We start from the raw sequence: 10,712 nt of genomic DNA, 5'->3' as shown, positions 1-10,712 counted from the left end.
ATGTTTCAAAAATCATGGTATAACTTAAACTAAAATGAACCACCTGGATATATGTTGTTAGGATTCTTCAGGTAAAAATAATATAATATTCAACTGCAACCAGCTGATACACAAAGGGAGATATAATGGCTCAAGTTACTGCCAAGTCTAGAGAAAGTGTGTACACTTAAATGAGTATTACACAATTTCTCTGCTTTGTATCCCAGCCCTGCTGCTGTCTCATATTAACTTTGTACTCAGGTTGGCCTTCTTTAGGAGAGCTGCAGTAGGTTCTGGTCATAACTCACAAATAAAACTATCCAGAATAAAGTCATTTTACTCACAGTTGAACAAAAATCTGGGTGTCATAGGCAAAATACTGACCTTCTCCAATCATGTCTGTGTTCTCATCTTTAGAATCTGTGAATGTTATCTTATGCAGTAGAGAGACTTTGCAAATGTCTTTAAAGTTATGGATGTTAAAATGGGAAATTATCCTGGATTGATCAAATGGACCCAGTCTCATAAATTGTGTCCTTAAAAGCAGAGAATCTTTCCCAGCTGTACTCAGAGGAAGATATGACCACAGAAGAATGGTCAGAGTTCTGCAGGGCTCCTGTCTTTGAAGACTGAGGAAAGCATGTGTCATAAGCTGAAGAATACAGTCAGCCACCGGGAACTGGAAAAGACAAGGAAAGGAATTCTCCCTTAGAATCCCCAGAAAGGAGTTCACCCCTGCCAGCACTATGACCTTAGCCCAGTGATGCTGTTGTTCAGTTACCAAGTCATGACCTACTCTTCGCAACCCCATGGACTGCAGCACACCAGGCTTCCCTGTCCCTCACCATCTCGCAGACTTTGCCCAAGTTCATGTCCATTGCATCGATGATGCTATCCAACCATCTCATCCTCTGTTGCCCTCTTCTCCTTCTGCCATTCAATGGTATCCGCCAGCCCAATGATACAGGTGTCTGATTTCTGGCCTACAGACCTGTAACGGAATAAACTTATATTGCATAAGCTGTTAAATTCATGGTAATTTTGTTACAATAGCCGTAGAACTAACACACTGAGTTAGGACATGTAGATTGGACATGTTTAGATCCGCTGCTGAACAAGTGACAGGGATGAGGGAAATACCATTAGCTGATTGACTGAGGCATGAATTAAGTTACCAAAGTATTCTGGAGAGAAAGATAGGATAAGATTTAAAAAAGAATAAGAATCAATGAGCCTACTTTAAATGTCACGTTGCACTTGAAAATATGTGGGTTGTTTTCGAATATCTTTTGATATTGATTTCTAACATAATTCTACAGTGATAACACAACAAACTCTGTAGGATTTTAACACCTTTGGACCATGAAATTTTTACACCATGTTTTATGTCCCTGGATATGTTCCAGTGTATCCTAGTTTATAGTCTATGGGAACTTGAATAGGATTTGTATCCTACTGTTGTGTGAAAATTGTAGAAATCTTAATTATGTTGAATTGGTTCATAGTGCTTTTCAGGTCTACTATGTCCTTCTACTTCTCTGTATATTCATTTTACTAGTTTTTAAGAGTTTTATACTGAAACTCTAGCTAAAAATCTTATTTTTTTCTACTTAAAAAAGAATTGTAATATACAGTGGAACTATATGCAACTTTTTCTGTTTTTTCCAAGTCTCCTGTAATTGTGTTATCCTACTTTTATAATTTAAAAAAAGTAAAAAGACGAAAGAGACAATGAACCTTTAGAGCTGGGAGAAGTGATCCACATGATCCATAGCTGTCCCACAATGGAGAACAGAGTATGTGTGGGCTGTCTACAACATGTACAATAGTGCACTGACCTCAGATGGGATGTGAAACTGTGAGATTCCTTTAAGACTCCAAGGTCTGTTCAGCTCCAAGGTTACTCAAAAATGTGATTTCTTCTTTTCTTTCTAAGAGGGATATGGATTGATTTTTCTTCCATGTCTTACAACTCCTCTTGATCAATGTATTTTTAATGTCTAAGAAGATTGTAATTTGTCACAGGACCTGTCTGAAATTAGACGAGTGATGTTTAATGCTTGGAAAACGCTTGCTCAGTGCCTAATGGAGGAAAAAATGATTCAGTGGAAGAAAAATAAGGCCAGGGCAAAAGTATGACCAACTGTTTATGGAGGTATGATGTTTTTATTACCTAGCTAGATCATAATATAGAATCATAAACTCATGAAAAAGTATTGTAGCAACCCATTTAAATGTATCATATAATCCTTAGTTCACTGAGGTCTTTCAAGACTTCCTTATGTGTATTAACAAAGACCTGTTTTCCAACTTTTCCATTTCTGGAATACAGTAAATACTATACATATTTGCTGTTATTGATGCTATTTTTATCTCTATAATGAGTATCTACAGTATATGGGATGGCTCAGAGTTTCTTCCAGAGTAACCCTGAGGTATAGGGAAGACCTATATGCTGAAGGTAAAATTAATGTTAATCCTAAATAGAAAGTAATAGATGTTTTCTTAGACATGCAGGAACAGTAAGCTTGGCTAGAAACAGCATTCAACTGAATAGATGAAAACAGAAGTAAACTTTTGTAGATTATCTATCACTTTCCAAAGGAAAGAATCTGAGGGACATGGGCATCTCAGTTGTGAAAGGACTTTGCCCAGGCATTGCCATGACCGAGAGGGACTAGCCATCCAGACCTATCATTTCTCCTCACCTACCAAGCAGCCACACGGTGGTTACTAATGCAAATTCTCAGGTCTTTAATAGTAGGACACAGCATCAGGGACCTTGTGTATACATCCTGAAATATACAAAGTAACTAATACTCTATCACATCTCAACCCAGGTCACATTGTCCCTGGTTTATGGTGAGAGAGTCCAAGGCCATGAAACAGACTTTGCACTTTGGGAAATTCATCTCTATAGGGTCTCTTTCTGGATGGCACTCAAAAAAAAAAAAAAAAAGTCTATAGTTTGCTAAATAAATTATTTTGGAGATATAGCCTATGGGAAAATGTGTACAAAATTAGATAAATAACTAATTAAAATATATATACCCTATCAGGTGTAAGATGGATGAGAAGTTTTGTAGCACAGGGAGCCCAGTCTAGCCCTCAGTGATGACCTGGAGGGATGGGATGGGGAAGGAGGGAAGCACCAGAGGGAGGGGATGTATGTATAATTATGGCTATATGCATTGTTGTATGACAGAAACCAACACAACCTTGTAAAAAAATTTTTTTAATTTTATAAAAACATCGAAAAAATTAAAACTCCCCTGGGATAATATTTTTAGTTGAGTTGTCTGTATGTATTCTGTAATTTTAGGATTGAATGTTTCTTTTTACATTCCAAACTTCACAAAACATCGTAAACTATGGATACTGGCTATGCCTCTGTATTTTTCAAACTATTTCAGAAATAATGCCAGACTGGGGTTCTCAATCTGCTTATCTGGCATCACTCCAGAGCTTCCCTGGGACACTTGAAAGTATAGGGAGTGGGGATGACAAGAAAGGAGCGTTCTCTTGTCACAGCTACTAGGAGATATTACTGGTATCTAGGTCCTAAGGCGCCAGGTATACTACACACGCTGCAATATTGGGAAAGTCACACACAGCAAAGAACAAAGAGCTGTCTTGTCCTAAACGCCAATTCTATTTCTGTAGAGAAACAGTGCTCCTAGTCGCTTATGATGTAAGGACTGCTGCAGACCTTCTGAGATTACGATTTAAAACAAAAAGACACTAGGGGTTTAGGTGCATTTACTGCAGCTAGATCAGGAAACAGTATGACCAGTTTAAGTCTCCATTTCTGTATCATTGTATATAACTGTATGTTTGTGATGGGGTGGGGTGGGCTGGCTTTGTGTGAATTTCTTTACTCTCCAAAAGACCCTAACAATAAAAATTAGTTTTTCTCATTTTTCAGTGACTGGAGACTGATGACATAGTCCTTGGGTCTGGAGGAAATGAAGATCTTGTAAACTTTCTAGCTAGCTTTTTAAATTGTATTTATTTGTTAATTGGAGGACAATTGCTTTACAATGTTGTGTTGGTCTCTGCCTTACAACAACACAAATCAGCCATAATTATAGATACATCTCTTCCCTCCTGAGCCTACCTCCCCTCCACCCAACCCACCCTTCTTGGTCATCACAGTGTCAGGCTGGGCTGCCTGTGTTACACAGTAACCTCTCATTACCTGTTTTACACCTGATACTGTATATATGCCAATGCTACTTTCTCAGTTTGTCCCACCCTCCCTCCCCAACTGTCCGCAGGTCCATTCTCTAATAGGTTCATCAGTACTATTTTTCTAGATTCCATATCTATGTGTTAATATATACGATATTTGTTTTTCTCTTTCTGACTGACTTCACTCTATTCTAGGTTCATCTACCTCAGTACAACTTTTGATAAATCAAAGCGGCCAAATCAGATAACTTGACCACAGGAAATTGCAGCCCTGCAAGCAAAGTCACGGTTCTAACTCAGCTTCATCCGAGTCAGTCATTCTGTGTTTCTCATTAATCACAGAACACTTCTTTCCACTCGACTTAATCCTCCAGAGGTGACAGTTTAGGGGAAACCTCTGAAAACCCATGCATTTTCTCAGCCAGATTACAAAGTCCAGCATTATATGCACACTTTGCGATGTAGAAATAGGTCACCGTACAAATAGGGGCTGATCAGATATCAGAGGGAGCTGACCATTGAAACAAAGGCATTCATTCCAGGACCGCTGCAGCTGCATCTCACAGGCCTACCCTACACAAAGACTCTTCAGCAAAAACCCTTTATGAGTGAGGTTTGAACAATCACACAATCAGTGGGCATGACAACATCCCATCTTTTTTTTAAACTCGGTGACCAAAGATCAGTTCCAACCAGTGAACTTTGTAATTGTTGCAAATGCCCTGTATATGCCTGGCTTGTCCTGCCCACAGGTTTTCAGGAGATAAAAGTTAAGTCAGAAACAAAGTTTTATGGAAGTCAATGAAGCCTTTTTAAGAAACATGAGTGAGATTTTTTCATCTCTTTCCAACAGAAAAAAAAAGAAAAAGTTAAATTTCTGTCCAGCAACCTCAAAATCAGCAAAACAAAGAAAAATATTCCATCCCCCAAACCTAACAAAAGGCCCATTTACTCTCTGACACCCTGGGTGGACTTTCAAGCACACTTCTCCAACAATCACTGTATTATGCCCATAGAATAATGCCAACCTGTGATGTGGGGTTTGTGCAATCAATTTGGAATTCAGAGTAAACCAAGACCAAATGCTGCCCCAATACCAAGTCATTAAGGCTAAGCCAAACATAGGGAAACAAACCAAAAATAAGTCTTCTTTCCAGGAGTAGAAATTGTTGCTATTGTTTTTCAGTCGCTAAATCGTGTCCCACTCTTTGTGACCCCATGGATGGCAGCATACCCGGCTTCCCTGTCCTTCCCGTTCTCATGAAGTTTACTCAAACTCATGTCCATCGAGTTGGTGATGCCATCCAACCATCTCATCCTTTGTCGCCCCTTTCTACTCTTGCTCTCAATCTTTCCCAGCATCAGGGTCTTTTCCAATGAGTCAGCTCTTCGCATCAGGTGGCCAAAGTAGTGAAGGCAGAATTAAAAGTTAATATAAGGGAATTCTGCCCACAGGACAAGAACATATTCTCAAAATGAAAGAAAACATGACCCACATGATTTTCAGCACTGTAAGTGTGATTCTTGATGTCCTTCCTGTTCATACATGGACAATTCACAAAAGAACATATTTGTCATCACAAACTGTTCTTAATAGCTTTGGGCTTCCCACATAGCTCAGTTGGTAGAGAATCTGCCTGCAATTCTGGAGACCTGGGTTCTATTCCTGGGTTGGGAAGATCCCCTGAAGAAGGAAATGGCAACACACTCCAGTATTCTTGCCTGGAGAATTCCATGGACAGAGGAGCCTGGCGGGCTACAGTCCTTGGGATCACATGAGTCGGACATGACTTAGCACTTTCTTTCGTAATAGCTTTAAACCTGAATCATGAAATGTCCATGTGATAGAAGCAAGCTTTAGAGAGTTTGTAAATGTATCTACATGTTTAGAACATGTTTTTAAACAAAACCATGGATGTGTTTTTGAATGACTAAAGCACATTATCATACCTCCCAACATAACTTCCCCATTATTGAAATGCCTCCTGATTTAGGTCACTGTTCCACTGCCTCAAAAGTATTGGTGATCAGAGCCTACTCTTCTCAGTGAACAGAATTAGAAACAATAACAAAATCAGGAATAAAGTCATTAGTGTAAGAAGAAGGATAAGAAAAATATGACTATGGTATTTTCATGAACTCCTTTGAAAGCGTCCCTCATAACCATCCCAATTTATTCTAGACATCCCAAATGTCCTCTGCTCTCTCTTTCTCTCACTCTTTTTCTCTCTCCCTTTCTTTTTCTCTTCAGAGTTACTGTTCCCTTAAATTTCCAAATTCTGTCTGTAGCAAACTTTCAAATTTTATCAAGTTCATCATATTTTATTTGATTAGGGAAAAGAAATCCTAATAGACCTAAGTGTCTAAACACAATATCAATTCAAAGACAAATAGAAGGAATAAAATTACAAAAGTTACCCCTTCCCAAGTGGTACAGTGGTGAAGAATCCACCTGCCAATGCAGGAGCCACTAGAGACCCAGGTTCTGTTCCTGGGTTGGGAAAATACCCTGGAGGAGGAAATGGCAACCTGCTCCAGGATTTCTGACTGGAATATTCCACGGACAGAAGAGCCTGACAGACTACAGTCATAGGGTCACAAAGAGTTGGACACAACCCAGCACACACACTACACACACACAAACACACCCATACTTAAATTTGGTGTAAATATCTAAAGAGTAAAACAAACCAGTCACATCTCTGTCTATATAGCAAGGCATTCAACTCAGAAGGTTTCTATGGATTTCACAGAATGTATTTCATATGAATTATTTATATCTCCTAAAACTTGAATAAAAATATTTAATTCAGTTTGTGGAATTGACAGCAGTTGAAGTAATAGGAAATGAAAATGTCATTTAACAGTTATGCAATTGATTAAAGTATTACTGGTTCAAGAGAATGATCACTTTGAGATTGATTACCATACTATTTTGTAAAATCAATCTTTAAATTCTGAGCACTGGAGCCAAAAGATTGCTAATTCTCTGTAAGTTTATAAATGCAATGGACAATTATTGATTTAACACCAGAGGAATCAAAGTGTTTCATTTGATCTTTGTAGGAATCAAAGATCTCATAACTTGATAATAATGATCTCCTACTTATACCAATATGATTTCTCCAATTAATGACTAATTATCCTATTTCATATTGCAATATTTGGGGTGAAAGTGTGGAAACACAATTCAGTGAAATATAATGAAAAATCAAGACTCAGAATTGTGAGGCTGTTATGTTAAATATAAAAGGAAGTCAGTTTTCTAATCACAATGATAAGTAGTCCCCCATGAACCACAGAAGGGCAGTCTCACATTGATGAAGTGAAGTTATTTTACCTATATATAACCAAAACCCTTTGTGGATGAACAGCAATTTGTTTCATACAAACTCTGGTCTCATACTTGCCTTTGCTTTCAGCACGCCAGGCTTCTTGGTCCATCTTGGTTCCTGGGCTTGCTCTGTCTGTGTCCGTGTATGTGTGTGTGTGTGTGTGTGTGTGTGTGTGTGTGTATGTGTGTGAGCTCACATGCACACTCAGTTGCTCAGTGGTGTCCAACTCTTTGCAACTCCATGGACTGTAGCCTGCCAGGCTCCTCTGTTCTTGGGATTTTTCAGGCCAGAATACTGGAGTGGGTTGCCATTTCCTACACCTGGAACATACCTGGAACATACCAGGAACATACCTGGGTATGTTCCCCACCCAGGTATCAAACCCATATGTCTCCTACATTGGCAGGCAGATTCCTTACCACTAGCACCACCTGGAAAACCTGTCTGTGTCCATACAGAGCCTTAATGCACTTCCTTCTTCTCCCTGAGCTTTTCGCCAAGGGAATTTTCTCTGACACCATCACTAGGTCAGGATCCCCTACAACAAACTGTCAGAGAACTTTTCTTCCTGAACTTTTCTTTTTAGCACTACTCACATTTTCACTAAATACTCAATAGAGGGAATAATCTATGTGTAGGGAATAATCTTATGTTTAGACACTGCACATTATGTAAACTCCAAAAGGGACTGAATTGTATCCAAATCACATACTATTCTGTCCCTGGGATTTAGTATAGTGTCTAGCATGTAAGGGTTTTCAATTACCAATAACTGTGCCACAGATAAACATCATTGGCTATGATGCTGCCACTGCACAAAGTCAGCAACAGATGTTTAACTGAATGAATGGAGTGAATGACTGAAGGCATAAAATGTGCAAAGAACTAAAGTGGATTTTAGGATACCTGGACTTAATAACTTTGGGATAGAGAGGTTTGAAGAGTCAGTTGTAGCACGAGTCTTTATAATTTGTCTAGAACATATATATCTATCTGTATAGACAGATAGATATACCATGCATATGGCCATACGTATTTACATCATTTGATTAGTGTTGGACACAGTTACATGAAAATGATATTTTCATGTTTTTTTTTTTTTTACTATGTCACTGCTTCTTAACCACAGTCATGGTATTCCATCTGCATTTTTGCTAAACTGTGTTTTCTGAGAGTTCTTTCATTTAAAGATTTGTTTATTGTTTCATTGAGCAAGTAGTTACTGAACATTCACTGTCTCCTATCTTAATCAAGAGTGTTTCACAGATTGCTGCGAGCCCACTGGTTAAGTTGAAAAGAATTATTATTTACAATCCCTGGAAGGAAGTCTTCTATCCTTAGGATTATTAAACTAAGTCAATATTCAACCAAGGTCAAATTATGTGACTTTCTGTAACTTGGTTAACTTCTCAGAAAACCAGTCTTGTACATACAAAGAAAGAGCTGAGTAATTAATACTCTAAGACTTTGAGATCACTTTAAGCTCTGAAGTAATGTAATTTCAATCTATTATAGGTACCATGCTGATTGCTTTGAATTCAAAAACTAACATTAAAAGTATCAAAGCAAACTGGGGTTCAGCAAATACTTCTCATTTGTTTTCACTAAAAGACAGGGACCAAGAAACATAGCACATATTTTCTTACTCCCAAGAAACAAGGAGAGAACACTCATAAAACATGAGTTTGAAATTAAAGAAACTTGTAATGTTTTTCCTTCCTCTTTCTTTATGAGAAGGGTTGGCCATAATCAGGTACACTGGGAATATGCTGCCCAGAAAGAGAACAGAGAAAGCCAAACTCACAAAGTAATCAAGGAGTACTTTAAAATGTAAGATGAATTCAAATTACCAGGGAGAAACCGCCACCTATTATCTTGGAGATTCCTTGAAGACTGGGAAAAGTCCATCTATTTTAAAAAGGATGGTGAAGGGTCAGAGAATAAAATTTCTTGATAGAAATATCTTAAGCATTTCTCAGAGGAATCAAGCTCCTACCAAAAAATGTTTAGTTCAGGACCGGTGTGAATGTGGGGAGAGGAAGCTCCTATTTCCCACTACTAATATACATATTGCCAAATTCAGACTTAAATTGAAGAAAGTAGGGAAAACCATTAGACCATTCAGGTATGACCTAAATCAAATCCCTTATGATTATACAGTGGAAGTGAGAAATAGAATTAAGGGACTAGATCCGATAGAGTGCCTGATGAACTATGGACGGAGGTTTGTGACATTGTACAGGAGACAGGGATCAAGACCATCCCCATGGAAAAGAAATGCAAAAAAGCAAAATGGCTGTCTGGGGAGGCCTTACAAATAGCTGTGAAAAGAAGAGAAGTGAAAAGCAAAGGAGAAAAGGAAAGATATAAACATCTGAATGCAGAGTTCCAAAGAATAGCAAGGAGAGATAAGAAGGCCTTCCTCAGTGATCAATGCAAAGAAATAGAGGAAAACAACAGAATGGAAAAGACCTGAGATCTCTTCAAGAAAATTAGAGATACCAAGGGAATATTTCATGCAAAGATAGGCTCAATAAAGGACAGAAATAGTATTGACCTAACAGAAGCAGAAAATATTAAGAAGAGGTGGCAAGAATACACAGAAGAACTGTACAAAAAAGATCTTCATGACCAAAATAATCACGATGGTGTGATCACTCACCTAAAGCCAGACATCCTGGAATGTGAAGTCAAGTGGGCCTTAGAAAGCATCACTACGAACAAAGCTAGTGGAGGTGGTGGAATTCCAGTGGAGCTATTTCAAATCCTGAGATGATGCTGTGAAAGTGCTGCACTCAATATGCCAGCAAATTTGGAGAACTCAGCAATGGCCACAGGACTGGAAAAGGTCAATTTTCATTCCAACCCCAAAGAAAGGCAATGCCAAAGAATGCTCAAACTACCACACAGTTGCACCCATCTCACATGCCAGTAAAGTAATGCTTAAAAGTCTCCAAGCCAGGCTTCAGCAGTACGTAAACTATGAACTTCCAGATGTTCAAGCTGGTTTTAGAAAAGGCAGAGGAACCAGAGACCAAATTGCCAACATCCGCTGGATCATCAAAAAAGCAAGAGAGTTCCAGAAAAACATCTATTTCTGCTTTATTGACTATGCCAAAGACTTTGACTGTGTGGATCACAATAAACTGTGGAAAATTCTGAAAGAAATGGGAATACCAGACCACCTGACCTGCCTCTTGAGAAACC

Source organism: Bison bison, unplaced genomic scaffold, assembly GCF_000754665.1.
Source record: "Bison bison bison isolate TAMUID 2011002044 unplaced genomic scaffold, Bison_UMD1.0 scf7180017864530, whole genome shotgun sequence".
In the NCBI taxonomy this organism is placed as follows: Eukaryota; Metazoa; Chordata; class Mammalia; order Artiodactyla; family Bovidae; genus Bison; species Bison bison.
This window is presented reverse-complemented; position numbering follows the sequence as displayed.